Consider the following 18,260-nt stretch of genomic DNA (forward strand, 5'->3'; position numbering starts at 1 on the left):
CAGTAGGTAGGGGACGGGTCTGTAGTCTGATGTTTGTTTCTGCTAAATACCGTTTCGAGCCATTCTCACTGCATAACAATGGCCCTAAAACGTGTAGGACCGTTTTGGAATATCGGTGATCTTTCACTGGTAAATCAACTCTGCACTTTCAGTTTGCCTTAAACGTGTTTAAATTGTGAAACAACGGCAATATACCGTTCAGTGCAGTGTGAAGGGGGTATAAGGGTGCTGTATAATTTACTGCTTCTAAAATAGGTTTAATAAATCAGATTATTCCCATCTGATCATCCTAACAAGAATATTACTCCTCCAATGAGCTAGTATAAAAAATCCCTGCTCTGCGTGTAATAAGTTAGTCTGGTTCATCTAGTTATAATCACTCCTCTCAGTCTCTGATGGTATAATGAGCCGGACGGACTGCCGTAGGTAGGCTCGAGTGGAGGTCGTCCCGAATATAGGACTAAGCGCCTAAGTCTACATCAAATACTGGGAAAGCTTATTGACTCGAGTGGGACCCTCACTTGAGTATAAGCCGAGACGGGCCTTTTTCGGCATAAAAATTTTATCGAAAAGTGAGCTTATACTCGAGTATATATATATGGTAGTCTTCTGAGCTAATCTTTTGGGTGAACTAGATCGTAATGAATTAGTCACAAAAATTAACTAGATTTACCATTACTAAGGGGTAGGCCGCGGCAATGGCGCCAGGACCTCCTGGCAGCCCGGGGGGTTGGGCAGAGCTAGTGCCCATGGCGCAACTACCCCGGGGGGCGGCAGGGCCGCTGGGACGATGCCACTGCCCAGTCCCCGACATTGGGGAGGTGCAGCATCTTGGCGCGATGGTTAACGCCATGAGGCAGGCTTCGACTCCCATAAGGGGCACCACCATATTATATAATGGGGCCGTTAGAGGTAAGGGGCGGTGTACTCCTGCCACGATCACTGCACGCCCCTCTGGCATTCCCGGCAGTACAGATGGTGTAATGGTTAGCATCACTGCCTCACAGCACCGATGGCATTGGTTTGGTTCCCACCATGGCTCCAACTGTGAGATGTTTGTATATTCTCCCTTTAGACTGGCCTGCGGGGTGACGTGTGACAGGGATGTAGGGCTGGTAGTGCGGCTACTGGGGACGGCCACCCCCCTTCCCCTATTGTGGGACCCCAGTCACTCCTGTCCATCCCCGGGGACATGCCTCCTGCAGGACCGGCCAGGCGACGATGGCTGCGGAGGACCAGGCTGGTCCCTCAGGGCAGCGCTAAAAGGGGGCCTCGGGCAGTTCCCGAAAATACTTCCCCTCTGTTGGGCTGGCGCGGTGTAGGGCCCCTGCCACCTACTGCCTGTAAGGGAGTACAGCAGTTTATGGCCCTTCTGAATTCCTTCATGGACCGCAGGTCTGGGCTTTCCCCTACTGGGGCTCTGCCAGCTCCCAACCCTGTTATTTTGCCTGCCCTGATGAGCTGCCTGGGGTTACAGCCTCTTCACGTGTGGCGCCCGTAATTGTGTCCCCAACATGTGCAGTGGCACAGGAACTCAGGCCGTTTGCCACTTAGGCCTCACAAGGCGGGCCAGCTCCTCCTCTGGTGGTTGTTCATGGAACTCGGCTGTTGGGACCCCTGGCATGTCCACAGAGGTGAGCCTCATGCCGGAGGCAGGCACTTCAGTTGATTGGCATGGAATGGAGGGGCTAGCCATGAGGGCTATCATGCCCGGGACACTGTGGTGCCATCAGGAAGGATGGCACGAGGGGGAACAGTTTAGGCTGTCTGCCCCTCATGCAGGTAAGACACCTGGAGCGGCTATGGTGGCCGTTGTCTGGAGTTGGTACTCCTTGGGGCGTTGTTGCCTCAGTAAGCAGGATGCTGGCAGGGGTGCCTTTCTTTTGGCTCGGCATGGTAGGGCGGACCCGTCCCGGTCCTTTCTGGTGCCCAGTGCGTTGCGTGGATGGCTGCGCGCCTCGCCGGCACTCCCAGACTGCAGGCGACCAATTGATTTGACATTGCTCCCAGCCTTGCTGGGTGCCCTGAGGGACATTTTGCTGGCCTGACTATGAGGTCCTGCTGTTCCGAATGGCGTATGCAACGGCGTATCATGGTGCCTTCAGGTTTGGGGAGCTGGTGGCGCCGTCAAAGCGAATGCCCTCACCACTGACCGTGGATGACCTGGTGGTCCATGTGGATTCGGTGCTATGTCACCTGCGACGATCTAAGACGGACCAGGCTGGGAGGGGGCGGTGGCTGTCCTTGCTCCCGTGCACGGTGGAAAGGGCGTGCCCTGTGACGTTGGTCTCGGCCTTCGCCCAGGTGCGCCCGGACCTTCCAGGCGCATGGCTGATGCACGAGGATGGGTCACCGCTCACCAAATACCAATTTTGTCACGTCTTGGGACGGGCGCTGGAGGCCACGGGTCTCGATCCTAAGGAATTTGGGTCTCATTCCTTTAGGATTGGGGCTGCTACCTCGGCGGCTGCCGAGGGCCGCTCCGACGCAGAGATTCAATCTCTGGGTCGATGGCGCTCGGCAGCATTCCGGAGGTACATTCGGCCAGCTTTATCTGTCACTTTTCACCATGGTCGACTGGACGCATAAGCGCTCGTCAACTTACAGTGGGGGCCTTGAGGTGTGTTTTCACATCCGTCTGGGGGCACAATTCGGCTATAATTACAATCTGGCATGGCGTACCTGTTAGTTTACTCCAGACGGTGTGTTTTGTGCCTCAAGAGCTGGTCGGCCACGGTTTTTTCTCATTCCTCTCTCTAACAAGCGTGGTGAATGCGTGGTATGCAAGCTTGTCGACAGCCTTCTAACCTCTTTATAAATATTTTAGGTCGACAGGACGTTAAGTCCATTTGGATGATTGGACATTCCTTTGTCTATTGGGCTTCCAGGGCAAACATAGTATCTGATGTACGCGTGTTTGGTCGAGCTGGGGAGGTTAGGTGGCTGGGTGAGAGAGGTATGCTATGGGAAGGGCTGCAGGCTGGGCTGATTCGAGCCCTGAGAAATTTTGGGGTCCCGAGAGTCATCATATTCCACCTGGGTGGCAATGACTTAGGGCGGGGGACCGCTCTCGAGCTACGCTCAGTGATTGTGCGGGACCTCTATTTTATTTCTTTGTATTTGCCTGCATGTAAGTTGGTGTGGTCCTCCATTATATCGAGGATAGTGTGGAGGAATGCGATGTCCTGCCCCCGCCTGGAGCGTTCACGGAAGACGGTGAACGCTGCAGTTGAGAAGTATCTGCTGACCAATGGCGGGGGTGTTATTCGCCATGACGCCATCAGCTTTCAGCGGAGTGCGCTGTATAGGAGCGATGGTGTTCATCTGAGCCCGGAGGGCGTGGCTCTGTTTTTGGGCGATGTCTTTAGTTGGTTAGATACACAGTGCTGAGCGTTTTCCTACTTGGTGGCGGTGCTGCGGCTTAGGGCCTAGCTTTGGCGGTAAAGAACGGTCATCCTTGTAAGATCTTGATGTGTGTGTGTGTAGATAGTGGGGTGTTGCTCTCTCCTGACATCAATGGTCATCGGCCATGCTTCCGCCCGGGGGGTGGTCACCACTAGCACGAGTGGATGACCGGGGAGAGCGATCACCAGCGATGGTGTGTATGGTAACATCTTTAACCCCACTTTCCTATAATGACCGTTCTTTGGTGCCGCCACCATTATATATATATAGTTAGTTTAAATTGTCAAAATAAATTGACATTCATTTTGAAACGCCAGCACTTGTGTCTGTGTCTTTTTTATTATATAAGTTAGTGTTAAGGTTTAGGTTAAGTTTATGGTGAGATGGAAAGGTGTGGACCTGGGGGATACCTGATGGGGAGTTTAAGAACCACGAATGCTGAATAAGCACTGAGTGAGCATAAACCACTGATGGGTTCCCCAGGTTACACTGGAAGGTCAGCTGATATGCTAATAGGATGGGCACAAGGCCTATCAGAGCAGTGGGAGGGTACAGACAGGGAAGAAAAGGAACATACTTACAGGAAGTTCTCCCTCTGTCTGAAAAAGCCCCGCCCACCCTTCCCTATTTCTTTTCTCTTCGGCGGCGGTAAAGAACGGTCATCCTTGTAAGATCTTGATGTGTGTGTGTGTAGATAGTGGGGTGTCGCTCTCTCCTGACATCGATGGTCATCGGCCATGCTTCCGCCCGGGGGGTGGTCACCACTAGCACGAGTGGATGACCGGGGAGAGCGATCACCAGCGATGGTGTGTATGGTAACATCTTTAACCCCACTTTCCTATAATGACCGTTCTTTGGTGCCGCCACCATTATATATATAGTTAGTTTAAATTGTCAAAATAAATTGACATTCATTTTGAAACGCCAGCACTTGTGTCTGTGTCTTTTTTATTATATAAGTTAGTGTTAAGGTTTAGGTTAAGTTTATGGTGAGATGGAAAGGTGTGGACCTGGGGGATACCTGATGGGGAGTTTAAAAGTAAAAAACTTTTCCCAAAGATATGAATAAAAAATTGCAAAAAATACAAAATATAAAACACAGTATACAGTCTCGTTCCTTGCAGAAAAAAGTTTTAAAATAGGCTCACCGGACCTCTCGGGGGCAGAATCTCCTACCACTTAGATGTTTCTCAGTGGGATTTCTTTAGCAGGATGAAATGCTGCTCCTTCACTGGTACTCTTCCCTTCAGGCACCACACTGTCACTGTGGTGACCCTTCGGGTTTTCCCTGTGTTTCGATAAAGTATTCCCTCGTGTGTAGGAGATAGGGACAGGTAATCCTTAGAGCAAAAAGAACACACAGCCTGCGTTCCTCTCACCAGCCAGCACCTGCCTGCGCTCGCAGTCTGGCAGGGTCACCGGGACGCTGATCTTTAAATGTATGCTGTGGGGCTCCGATGTTATCTGGATACCTCTCCCAGGCTTCACTTGAATGTATGTGAGCCTCTCGGGGTGCGATTGTATATACCCCGGTACTGCTCCCTTGTGTCTGGCGGCTTTTTACTTTTCTGTGAGCTCCAATCTCCAGCTGCTCATCTACTAGTTTCAACCTCTTGGGTCTTTCTCAAGATCTTGAGAGGTTGAAACTAGTAGATGAGCAGCTGGAGATTGGAGCTCACAGAAAAGTAAAAAGCCGCCAGACACAAGGGAGCAGTACCGGGGTATATACAATAGCACCCCGAGAGGCTCACATACATTCAAGTGAAGCCTGGGAGAGGTATCCAGATAACATCGGAGCCCCACAGCATACATTTAAAGATCAGCGTCCCGGTGACCCTGCCAGACTGCGAGCGCAGGCAGGTGCTGGCTGGTGAGAGGAACGCAGGCTGTGTGTTCTTTTTGCTCTAAGGATTACCTGTCCCTATCTCCTACACACGAGGGAATACTTTATCCAAACACAGGGAAAACCCGAAGGGTCACCACAGTGGCAGTGTGGTGCCTGAAGGAAAGAGTACCAGTGAAGGAGCAGCATTTCATCCTGCTAAAGAAATCCCACTGAGAAACATCTAAGTGGTAGGAGATTCTGCCCCCGAGAGGTCCGGTGAGCCTATTTTAAAACTTTTTTTCTGCAAGGAACGAGACTGTATACTGTGTTTTATATTTTGTATTTTTTGCAATTTTTTATTCATATCTTTGGGAAAAGTTTTTTACTTATATCTTTGGCAAAAGTTTTTTTTTGCATATATATTGGCTTCATAAATAAAAGTTTTTTTAAGTAAAAGAAGAAAAAACTTCTGGATCGGGACTGTTGGGAGGTATGAAATTGGTTGCAGCAAGACAGGGTTTTATTAATAAACAAATTATCAGGAGGCTTGTGGGCAGCACATTAAGTCTAAAACAAATCAGGCTTTTCTTCAGCAGCAATTGGTAAACTTATTTGCACTAAATTTTAACACAAAGTCTCTGCTCTTTTAGCTTCAGAACACGCAGACATAGACCAAGGCACTCACCCTGCCTCTGTATTGGCAGGTCCCAGACAGATACTAGCAGCAGCTCTCTCTAGCTTGCTTTCTTCCACACACAAATCCCCAACACTGCCCACAGGCAGCTTCCCCCTCTTAATCACTCCCAGAACGGCACCTGAACTGCCAGCTCAGGAGTTGATTAACCTAGTGTGTGTTATAGGAATGGAAAGTAGCAAACCAACACAAGCATACCAGGGTTGCCGACTTTTAAAAGCTCCTCTCCAGGAGAAGCCCGGAGAGGAGACTTTCAGCAGGAGTTCAGGGGGCGGGGATTAAACGTGACATCATTAAGCCCTGCCCCCATGAAGGAAAGTTACTCAATTTGCCTATATCCGTGGAGGGGGTTGGGCTAAATGACGCGATTATGACACTTTAGTCCTACCCCCTCCCCGGAGATCTGCAGATCAGGTAATTTAAACGCCGCGGTCAGTGGTAGTGGGGGGGGAGCCGCAATAAGGGGGGGGGGGGGGGTGGAGTGGGGGTCCTTCAGAATCCGGAAGGGTTGGCCACCTTTCCGGCCATTCCGGGAGGCTTTGCAACCCTGAAGCATACCCAAAACCCTGACCGTACCACTCATTTCAGCCCTGTCTGGGATTTATATCACTGACATCAGCAGTCTCAGTGGCACATAACTGCCATCAAGCACTTTTCCTGCTGACTTCCTACACTATGTATACTCTGTGTATGTGTCATTTTGCATGTATGTATGCTGTGTTGTATGTATGTATCTGCATGTGTGTATGTATGTATGTATGTATGCTGTGTGTGTATATGTATGTGTGTATGGTGTGTGTACATCTCTGTATGGCGTGTATGTTTTGTATGTATCTATGTTATGTGTGTGTACCTATGTATGGTGTGTGTGTGTGTATTTGTATGTGTGCTGTGTGTATGTATATATGCTGTGTGTGTTATGGTGTGTATGTATGCATGTTGTGTGTGTGTGTGTGTGCGTGTTATGCATGTACTGTATGCTGTGTGTAAGTATGCTTTTTGTTGTGTGTATATCTATGTATGCTGTGTGTGTTATGTATGTATCTATATACTGTTTGTTTGTGTGTGTGTGTGTGCATATGTATGTATGTATGTATGTATGTATGTATGTATTTATTTTGTGTGGTTATGTTTGTATGTATGTATGCATGTATGCATGATGTGTGTGTTGTGTATGTATGTACTGTATGTATGTATTAATGCTGTGTATGGATGATGCATGTTTAGTGTATGTATGCTGTGTGCATGTGCTTGCATTTGATGTATGTATGCTGTGTGCGTGTGTGTTGGGTGTATGTAGGCAGTCTATGAAGAAAGGGCCCTAGGCAAGAATCTGGTTTGGGTCCCCTCAAAACCCTTAACTAGCCTTAATACCCTATCCGCTACACCAACCCTAATACCCTATATGAAGTATGCTAACCCCTAAACCTAACAGATGTTATGACTGTTAACTTAGTTATGACTACAAAGAAGGAGTTTACACGGCAGACACCACCAACATCAATGTAATAGGTTTTCAATAATTTAGAAAATGTTTTTTACTGTTATTGTTTGTGCCCAGAGAGAAGGAGAGCGGAGAGAGACTGGGCTTTCTAGCTTATGATAGTTTTTTGGGGTGCCGCACCCTGCACCTAGATATAGTGCTAGGGACCCCCAATATACAGAGAAGCCTTGACGTGGCTTGGGGGCATATCATACACCTGCGCAGGTATATGTAACCAATATCTCTGAATTCTATTATCATGTAGTGTTCAAGATTGGTTACTAATACCACTCAGTGTGCTGGGGAACCAATGTCTTTTTTTTACTTACTCAGTATTAACCCCTCCCTTGCATGCACCTGAGTGGTCTTACTGAACTAATTGAGCATCTACCACTATCTGTATGAATGTAGCCTGCTGCCCGGCAGAGTGCCCCCACCAACACCGCACAAATCCCTTCACTAGCGTGCGAGGGGATGTGTACACTTACACCATGGAGGTAATGCTCTGGCATTGGTGTGAAACTCGTCAAAGGCATTTGCTCAAGAGGTTTGTACATGTGTCAGGGGACTGAATTCGGCCAGTAATGAGCAAGTCTGAATCACCCCTTTGTTGGAAGGTCCTAACTTCTGTCCTGTCCATCAACTCCCAGGACCCTTCCCTATCTACTAAAACTCAGCACCTGGCTCTTCCCACCTCCGCAGGTGATTGCTGGGTCTGAAGATGACATAATACCTGCAAGCGCTGCTCACTGTAGATCAGGGTGAGTTGGAGACTTCCTGCAGTAGGAACTACAGTAGATTATATTCTGGCTGCCTACTACATGTATGTATGTTACATTTCTGCAGCATGGCCAACATACAGTTCCAATATTATGATATTTAATATATATAACCCACTAAAGACTGGATCAATGCATACTAAATGGTTAATGTGAACAATATAGTTGAAAAATACCTTTATTTTTTTTAATTGCATACTTAATGATGGCATTCCGTCCAATGCCATAAAGAGAGAGCATTCCTCAACAGCAAGTGATAACATTCCACTGCTGAAACAGATGAACACTAGAGAGAGCTCTGCCTGCTCCAGGACTGAGGAAGCAGCAGCCAGAACAATGCACGGACAGAGGAGAATGAGCATCCAAGGCAAGCTGCTGAAAGCAGAATCTTAGTACGGCCTCCAGGGACAAGGCATCGGGAAGGATAACCACCTGCAACAAGGAGGTAGGCAGGACCATGGAGCACTAAGCTGGGGGAGCCAGCATGTCACAATTGGAGAAGGGGAGAAGGCTCTTGGGATGCTGAGGAATCCGCCAGGCACACAGAGGAATCTGGACAGAAAAAAATGACTTTCAAGCATTAGCCAGCTCATTGGTTTACTATTGCAAGCAGCACAACATGAATGGCGTGCTGCTGCAGCACTAGTCAATGCTAGAGGAGTGGACTGATGCTGGGAATAGAAAACCAGGAGACAGTCAGACCTTGTGTGGGAGGAATACGGTGTTTCACACTGCCATATCCTGCTGGGAGCAGCCAGAGTGGGGGTTGCAGTGATTCACACTGAGGAGGGACTGAGTGCTTGGAACCGGATCTGGGAAAGGTTGCTCTGAGAGAAGTAAGATCCAGGTATTCCAAGGGAGAGCAGATGGAGATGTCCAGCGAAAGAGTATGGTGACTGTCCTACAGGACTGGGTCATCACCTACTGTCTCCACCCTGCCAGCCAAACCAGCAGGTAGGACACCCACACTATACTCCAGTATGAGGTCAGCCTTGGCATTCCATCCCCTGCTCTGAAAATCTTTACCGTGCCTTCCCTTCCCTTACTGCCTTGGTTTAATGCAATAGGAACCATACTGTACATGCAGAATATTCAATCTGACTCCCCTGCTGGATTCTTAATTTTACTCTGTGTGTACAGGTTGGTGCAGTTGTTGCCACCTTCTGCCCATATGAAGCCAACTAAGGCGAGTGAGGCTCCTGGGACTCAGTAAAGCCCCCCCCCCCCCAAGCTGCATGCCCTGTGTTGTAGTGTCAGCAATGTGGCAAAGACACTGTCTGACTCTTCCCAGCTGTGGGGAGATGTGTGTGTGTGCCACACTTGTATTGTGCCTCACGTTCCTATTATCCCTGAGGGTCGTATCCAGGATAAATCCAGAATGAAATTGAGGTCAGTATCACTGTGAAGTGAGAGCTCTTAAATTGTGGCAGAAGAGGAGCTGAGTTCCCCCATGGCAGCTTCACACTTATCATACTGCGAAAGGTAATTTGCAGATTTATTCCCGAATCGCATCCATCTTCCTAAGTAAAAAAAAAAAGAAAAGTAAAGGAAGCGATCGGGAGACGGGCACATGGGCTGTTTAAGGTGACAGTGACATTTATTTATGGAGTTATTGGCTTTGGTGGTTGAATGAGCTGTCCCCGGCTGTAGTGCTGAAATGGTAGTCAGGGAGAATAATGAGCTTGTATACTCAATGCCCTTAGCATGCATTGTACTCTAGCATTGTGTGTGTACTCAATCTGGTCTCATTGGTTTCCTCTCTGGCTGCATATATGTATATATGGTTGGTTGGGTACCATTGATATGGTTTATACAGACTATCCTATGGTTATTTATTGCTTTTACCAAACTGTCTTCCTATTTGTGTTGCATGTTGCTAACAAAAATGTCAAATGGAATGTTTTTGTGATGTAATAAGTCGGTATTACTTCTGGAAACGTGATCTTGACCCAAGTGTATGGGATATCCCCAAAGGGGGTTTACCCCAACAGTTAAATGTTTGTTATTGGTTTGATGTGCCATTCAGATAATCTTGCTAATCATCAGAGAGTTGTCCCCTACGAGAGCTGTCGAGATGACCCCAAAATGTGTGTACAAAAATGTGTGTGGAGGCATCGCCATCGCCTGTATTCTGCTTTTCTCTTGAATTAATACACTGAAATGAGCCGTTCTGATATTTTACTGCACAGCATGATAGAGTGCCTAGCCTGAAGAGCTAACAATCTATGTAAATCATACATCTCCAGAGCAGGTATCAAGCCCATGCTTGATGATATCACACATGTATCATCCAGTCTGTACAGTCAATATGCCTCCTATCGTCTGTACATAAAGCTCGATCTGACAATATCATCAGCGAATGCATGTATGGGGGGAGGGGGGGGGGGGTAACGTTACTGACCTATATTTTCAACAATATTAACTGGTTTGTACCCAGCATTAGTTTCTTTTAGGATTTGTTTTCCTTTAATTTATTAATAACGAGCATATTTAAAGCCCTTGCTGATCACCGCTAACACTGATATTGCTGCTGGCAGAGACCCAGTGGGGTGCCGTTTTTGGGAAGTGCATACACACTTACTGATGCCGCCGAGTTGTGAACGATGGTGGCAGGGATGGGGGGGTGGGGCAAGGGCCATGCTGTAGCTACTGCATGGCCGTTGTTATTGAGGACCTCCCTCATTAGGAGAGGCAGGATGAGGGAGTCATTAACAATGTGCGGGAGAATGCATCGTTATCGATCTTCAGTGTACACATTAGGCGATACAGTAAAAGATATCGTTCATACGGGCCATTCCCTGCAATATCTTTTACTAGATTGCCTAGTGTGTGGGACTAAACTAGGTAACATAAGTGTAAGGCTATGGAATAGGGAACATTGCAGCATGCTGAAATGACGCTTACACTCTAATTTCCCTACTACTGTATATACCCATAGACAGAAAGCTAGGCCCAGAAAATTAGGGCACACACTTTAACCCTATGAGTGCCAAGTAAATTTGTCGAAATAGGTGTGAAAATTGGCAAGCAAACATTTGTATTGATCTTAATAATGACCTGTAATGTTTACTTTATATAGGAAATATAATCTTTTTTTTTTTTTTTTTTACACAACATTTTTCGGTACTTGTTTCCTATCTGGGCGCCCACTAAGTTAATTGCGCACCATGCTATTCTCCGTAGAGAAATCGGATCGCATCGCATCGTACACATACACGATATTGAACGATGCGATGCGATGCGATCCGATTCGATTTCCCATAGGAAACAATGTTAAATGGCTCAATTTAGCCAAATTATCATAGGAACAATAGTAAATGGGCCAAAAACACCCCTGAACATTGAAATGTCCCCCCAAAAGTAGTTGACGCCACCCCGCCATCAACGTGAACCCGAAGCGTGGCGAGCGCAGCGAGCCCGCGAGGGGCGGCGGTACGCGTCCTCCGACCTTTTCATGCCCTACTATCCACGTCGGCGTGGAGTGAGAATAGAATAGTGTGGCGAGCGCAGCGAGCCACCGAGCCCGAAGTGTGGCGAGCGCAGCGAGCCCCGCGAGGGGACGCGGATACCTTCACAGGTAAACGCGTCCCTTCGCGGGCTTCCCAGGTGTCCGCGTCGCCCGCGAGGGGACGCGTATAACTGTGAAGGTATCCGCGTCCCCTCGCCACGCTTCGGGCTCGGTGGCTCGCTGCGCTCGCCACACTATTCTATTCTCACTCCACGCCGACGTGGATAGTAGGGCATGAAAAGGTCGGAGGACGCGTACCGCCGCCCCTCGCGGGCTCGCTGCGCTCGCCACGCTTCGGGTTCACGTTGATGGCGGGGTGGCGTAAACTACTTTTGGGGGGACATTTCAATGTTCAGGGGTGTTTTTGGCCCATTTACTATTGTTCCTATGAGAATTTGGCTAAATTGAGCCATTTCACATTGTTTCCTATGGGAAATCGAATCGGATCGCATCGCATCGCATCGTTCAATATCGTTTGTGTGTACGATGCGATGCGATCCGATTTCATTACGGTGCCGTACGTTGAAAACCTGGGCGCCCAGATAGGAAACAAGTACCCATTTTTCATTTGAATTTTTATATCAAATGTTAGCGACGCTGGCATTTTTAGTGGATATTTTGCGCACCTCTCACAGAGATGTTGGCACTCAAACGGTTAACAAGCAAAATCAAAAGTGATTATATTTCTAAAAAAAACCTTTTCCTTCCATGCACCTGCAGCTGATCCATTGCACCTGCAGCTGATCCATTGCGCCTGCAGCTGATCCATTGCACCTGCAGCTAGTCCATTGCACCTGCAGCCTGGCGTGCTACTGTATGGTTCATCTGCCGGTGTGATTGATGCCAGTGAACCAGAAGAATTGTTGTTCATGTATAATATACAGTGCCATTGTCACTTGTCCCATGATGTGCTCTTTAGTAATGTCACTTGCTACAACGCGATGGCCCAGAAATACAGCGCAGCCATTAGCTGTTCTTTGTGTTTCCTGGTAAAAGACATAAAAAGATAAGAGGCCTACTAAGTACTGTATTTGTCTCGTACAGAAATGATACGGTGTATCCAGCTCACTAGCAGCCTGTGCAAGGAAATGCATTTATAAGTGGACTGTAATATTATAACTACTAAAGTGTATGTAATTGCATTACTGCAAAGTACAGTACTTGTGCAGATTTTTATATATCTGTGTAATGAAGAAAACATCATCATTTTTAAAGTGGATCTATCACCTGATCACTGGGCTGTACCATTAATCACAAGAATGTAGCCTATCAGAAAAGCATGAGGTTGGTACATACCTTTCACTTATTATAAGTGGGGTAGTCCTTATATGAGGCTCTGGGCCTTATTCTAGTTCACTCTTAGAGGCAAATTCCTTCTCAAATGGACAAAACCATGTGCACTGCAGGTGGGGTAGATGTTACTTGTGCAGAGAGAGTTAGATTTGGGTGGGGTTTTACTTCAAAGTGAGATCTATATTGCAGTGCAAAAATAAAGCAGACAGTATTTTCCTTGCACAGAAACAAAATAACTCGCCCAAATCTAATTCTATCTGCACCTGTTACATCTGCCCCCCTGCAGTGCACATAGTTTTGTCCATCTGAGAAGGAATTTGCCTCTAAGAGTGAACTAGAATAAGGCCCTCTGTCCCGCTATGCTGCCTGTGGATGTGTATTTTCCTATGATGGTTGTAAATTGTGTAATAGGGATGGCCATTGGCCATTGATGATTCAAAATCAATGATGGTTTATGGCTGATGCAGAATAGTTTTGCCATCGATGAGGAGATAACACAATGATTTCCCTCCATCGATGTCAAGTGCAAACAAATAGTTTTCTTGCTTTTTTCACCAAGGGGCCGGGACGCAGAATATAGCACAACCGTGAAGCCATGCCCCGATGTTTAAATTGGGGCACAGGCCAAGCAGTAAATGAAAATGGATGACCATTGATAATTAAAAAGATCAATAGTCATACATTGCATGGTATGCCACTATTGATGGCCAGTTGCACTATTGCCATCGATGGCAACCATCGATGGCAAAGGCAACCATGGCCATCCCTACTGTGTCACAGTAATGAATAGGTGTTGGGCCAGAATGTAGCCTCTGTGTTTGCAGTAAGGCACCAGGATGGGGGTGAAGGGAGGTGCCACCGAGTCCACCTGTCACAAACTAAGGATGTCTATGAGGAAGATCTTTGTGGTACTTAAGTAAGGTGGCAGATATGGAACGTCTACGATGTCACCTCCACATTTTCACTTAAAAAGTGGGTAATGGTGGCAGTGTGACGTTGATCAGGGGCAGTAGGCTGAGGTTTTGCCTAGGGAACTGAGAAGCCTTGTATTGGCCCTGCCCCATGGGCGTAGCCAAGCCCTTAACTTCAAGTGGCCACTCCCCCCATCCTAATCCATAGATATGAAATGTAGGGAAAGTGCACTGATAGGGTTCTGCTGCAGGGGACGTCTCCGCCCTTTCTCTGCCTCCATAGTGCGTGGGTGATATTTAGCGCCACCTTCCAGCAGATTTACAAGAAGGTACAGAAGAAGAGATGGAGCCTCCAAGTGTCAGAGAGATCCTCCAAGTGTCAGAGAGCTCCTCCAAACAGTCACTTGCTTTATAATCACTATATGGGGGAGATGAATGAAAACTTGAAGAACGATAAAGTGCTGAGAGATATAAAGGCTTATACAAGAAGCAGAGAAAAGAGTGTAGAAGTGGACCAGTGAAGTTGCCCACAGAAACCAATCAGTATCTATCATTTTATAGAATGTACTGGTTAAAAGCCAGGAAAAATGATGGCTTCTGCAATGTACTTTCACTTTGAGCTGTGACAGTTTTTACTTTCACTTTGAACTGTGAAAGATTTTAGCCCACAAACTCTCCACCTCACCCCAAGTCCCTATCTTCTCCTACCTCCAATTACTGTCTTCACAACTTCCCTTCTCCATATCCAGCAAGTCTGAAACAGACCAGTGTCCATGCAAAAATTGCTTTCACTTTCTGTTATGACATCCTTTAGCACACAAAGGAATTTTTTGGTCAGTTGAGTAGCCTCTAATGGTCAGTGGTGGTACTTCACCTCCTAGAGTAGTTTGACATATATACATAGATTTGGCATCTGCTTCCTCAAAGCTGATTGGTTGCTGTAGGCAACTACTACACTCCTCCACTCTTTTATCTGCTTGATACATTAGCCCCAAAGTACGACCCATTCAGCTTCTAACTGTCATGTCAGATGCCGTGTTTGAAAAATGTCAGGAGCTGATTGGTTGGTACTTGATCTCTCCCCAAGCTTGGAAACATCTTCCCCTATATGTGATATCATTATACCTATTTCAGGTACCAATATACCTATTTATATCTAAAGCTCGGCAATGTTTGACTTCAAGCCCAGGACAATTACTTCTTGGACGTTTCGGGTGAGAACGCTTGATAGACTCTTCTTTCTTCTCTACGAAAAGCAACAGACAAATGCACTAATGGCTAAATACTGCATTGTACCCTATGGCCTCTCCATACAAACGATGCAACTCACAAAGAAATACAGAAAGCGATGGCATCTACAATGCCTGCACACTAAAACAAAGGGAGACAGATCTTATTCCCCAGTAGCTGCTCCCTGTACGCACTATGGAGAAGTTGCCGGGAGAGCTGCTGGTTGGATGTGTATATTGCAATTATGAAGAATTAACTCCTCAATATGAAGCCATTTATCACGGTAACGTGCGAGTAGAGCCAGACGCAGGGACATCGGTGTGTAACACATAAAAGGCCAGTTGTACAGTAGGATGTTTAACAATGATGTTAGATTATTCAATAAAGAGACACAAAATCCTTAGTCACAGACCCGATAAGAGTGCGGTAATCCTATTTCACTTGCAGTCTGAAGATGATTGCACTCACTGATCAACCTCATCCAACGTTTACTGTAATTAGCAAATGTTGTGCTCGAAAATATGAGATAATTTCAATGTGATTAGCATTAGCAGTTATTAAGCTTGTTTGTTCTTTAGCTGTGTGCAGGAAATAGCATGGTATTATGGGCCTTATTCTAGTTCACTCTTAGAGGCAAATTCCTTCTTAGCTGGACAAAACCATGTGCACTGCAGGTGGGGCAGATGTAACATGTGCAGAGAGAATTAGATTTGGGTGGGGTTTTTCTCCAAAGTGAGATCTATATTGCAGTGTAAAAATAAAGCAGTCAGTATTTACCCTGCACAGAAACAAAATAACTCACCCAAATTGAATTCTCTCAGCACATGTTACATCTGCCCCCCTGCAGTGCACATGGTTTTGTCCAGCTAAGAAGGAATTTGCCTCTTAGAGTGAACTAGAATAAGGCCCTATGTAACTTGTATCTCTCCACTTCCTAACGCTTCATGTTTGTGAGTACACATTACTGTGAATGAAGCTATTAGAGCAGGCATGCCCAAATTGTGGCCCTCCAGCTGTTGGGAAACTACACATCCCAGCATGCCTTGCCATAGTTTTAGCATTTCCTCATAGTAAAACTGTGGCAAGGCGTGATGGGACTTTTTTCACAACAGCTGGAGGGCCATAGTTTGGACATGCCTGTTAGAGGTTTCCTCACCCCTATTGGCAGATGTACAGTATTACGACTATACTTACCTACCCTTCAGGAATGGTCGAGAGGGTAACGAAAATCCGGTCCCCCGGAAGGCTGGGCAAGCCTCCCACATTTAGAGGGCCCCTGTATCAGGCCTCACATCCCTTCCCTCTGCCGGTCAAATGCCGGCATTCGCGGCTACCTTCTTCTCCACGAATCAAGGCATTTACAGGAATGCAGTAAAGTCTCCTCTGTGGGCTTCTCCCTGAGAGGAGACACTTAGGGGGAAAGTTACTAAGATGTGTATTCTATTTCACATGTGATGTTGCTATGGGCAACATATCAGAATTTACTTCTTATTTTTTTAACACCCTCCAGAAGATAGTAGACAGGATCTGATTGGTTGCCCGTAGCAACATAACGTGTGTAGTAGAATTCACATATTAGTAAATTCCCCCCTTAATGCAGGCAAGTATGATTAAGACTTGGAGAGTGATAAAGTAGAGAAAGAGATAAACTACAAATCGATCAGATTCAAACACAGCCTGTAACAGCAGTTAGGAGCTGTTTGGGACACAGAGCATAGCTCCGCCCCTGACATCCATGATGCTCCGACCCCAGGTCCTGATGTGCTGCCATCGATGATCATTTGCACTATTGCCATCGAGGGCAACCATCGATGGCAATAGTGTCGATGGCCATTCCTACCCTGCTACAGCACTGAATAAGTCCCCTCGATTCCCCCTATTGCTGTAGAAGAAGTACATTTTATGGACAAGTTATTGAATAATACTTTCCAAATCTCAGCATACTTGCCCATCTGCTAACAGCTCTGCCACTCTCCTGGTAGCACTTTCTCCTCCTAAATACTGAGCCACCCAAAGAGCACAGTATGCCGCCTGCTTTTAGCTATAACTAACAGAACTCTCTCTGAAAAAGTGTTGCCTGGAATAAATAGAAATGACATGTTTGAGGTTTGGATACCATTAAACAGTCTAGGGGGTCTAATTATTAATCTGAGAACAGCCCTTGCTCTGTCTCCTGTGACAGTTGGAAGCTGCTGTATAATTTTGAACTGTTAGAGGAAATGCATTAAAACATGGGAAGCACAAACAAACTCCACACATACAGTGCCCTGGTTTGAACTGTCCCCATGCGCTTTGCACTGTGAGGCAGCGATGCTAATCAATGCCCCACTCTGTTTCCCTATACAGCAGAAAACGCTATAACTCCACCCAACCCCTCTAGCTATTCTATTGTTCTGCAAAATGCTTGCAGTCTGCTGGAGAACAAGTCACAGCCATAGGTGTGTTTAGTGGCCCTATAGTTGGCCCTTCTATTAACCCCCCGATAGCTGCCACTTATCAGGGGTAGGAGTGTAGTTCTCCTGGTAAATCTGCCATAAGTGCCCTTTGTATGAGAACTTGAGAAGTGGCACTAAAGTACCCAGGTCCGCAACTTGATGCGTGTGTTTGCATTAATTGAATAGAGGTTAAATAATTGAATAGGGGTGGTATAAATAATTGCAAAAAAACACTATTTTTCATGGCCACAGCAATATCATGGCTAAATAAATACCCCTATAGTGTGTGATGTCACTAAATAGACTTTGCATTGTGTGATGTCACTAAATAGACTTTGCATTGAGCGTTGGCAGTGTGTCTTTTTAAGTTGAGTATATTAGTTGCATGCTGCATTACTTGTCCTAATGAATATTGGGTACTCTTTACCTAGAAGGGCGCCCATTGCGGGCATCGCATGTACATCGCATGCCATTATAATGGCATGCGATGCGACCGATGCGATGCCCGCGATTTTACATAGAAAACCATGTTAAATTGTAAATCGCGTGGGTCGCATGCGACCAAAAATCACATGCGATGCGCTCGCCACACTTCGGGCTCGGTGGCTCGTTGCGCTCGCCACACTATCTGTTCTCAACTCCACGCCAACGTGGATAGTGGGGGTATGAAAAGGTCGGAGGACGCGTACCGCCGCCC

At 46.7% G+C, this 18,260-nt stretch overlaps 1 protein-coding gene across 2 annotated transcripts in view; it reads left to right on the forward strand.

Annotated features, from left to right (window-relative positions):
* Positions 1 to 8,139: 8,139 nt before the first annotated feature.
* The window catches only part of SHANK1 (SH3 and multiple ankyrin repeat domains 1), a 463,174-nt gene continuing 453,053 nt past the window's right edge, over positions 8,140 to 18,260 (forward strand). The window contains exon 1 of one of the 2 annotated variants that reach the window (XM_083162439.1): positions 8,140 to 9,140. The gene's annotated coding sequence lies outside the window, so the exon portion shown is untranslated. Of the gene's footprint in view, positions 9,141 to 9,488; positions 9,669 to 18,260 lie in introns of those variants that run through there. The other variant, XM_083162440.1, reaches the window with a different exon arrangement.

The sequence above is a fragment of the Crinia signifera genome, chromosome 19, assembly GCF_055691185.1.
Source record: "Crinia signifera chromosome 19, ASM5569118v1, whole genome shotgun sequence".
Lineage (NCBI taxonomy): Eukaryota > Metazoa > Chordata > Amphibia > Anura > Myobatrachidae > Crinia > Crinia signifera.